Here is a 478-nt window from a genome sequence, read left to right as displayed (position 1 = left end):
ATCGTGCTTTTATTTGGTCAACTACTGTACTGATAATTTTGTTACAATGCATTCTAATAATGTCGTTGAGGCTCAATAGATATATTTTTGGATCTCTGAATTCCGATTCCTGCATCGACTCCATATTTTTCCCCTAATATATCATAAAAGATTGAAAAATTATCAAGTTTGTTTTCGAGTACAGTTCTAGTTTTATCTATTTGCTCTTTACAATACACTATGTCATGACTTTTACTCTGGATATTAAACAAGACGTCAGTAAAAGAAAAAATGTCACTGAATACTTCTAACAAAAATAAGAAATCACTGGTTTGACAGACCAGTGAAGATAGAAGCTCTATCTAGATGACTTTCCATTTTTTTTTTTGTCATATTTACTGATTAAATATACGAATTCTTTGGTCACCCACCGTTTATAATTAATTGTTTTCCATCGAAGTCTCTTTTCGAAAAACTATTTCTCAAAATATCGTTTATA

Source organism: Octopus bimaculoides, chromosome 1 (genome assembly GCF_001194135.2).
Source record: "Octopus bimaculoides isolate UCB-OBI-ISO-001 chromosome 1, ASM119413v2, whole genome shotgun sequence".
NCBI lineage: Eukaryota > Metazoa > Mollusca > Cephalopoda > Octopoda > Octopodidae > Octopus > Octopus bimaculoides.
This window is presented reverse-complemented; position numbering follows the sequence as displayed.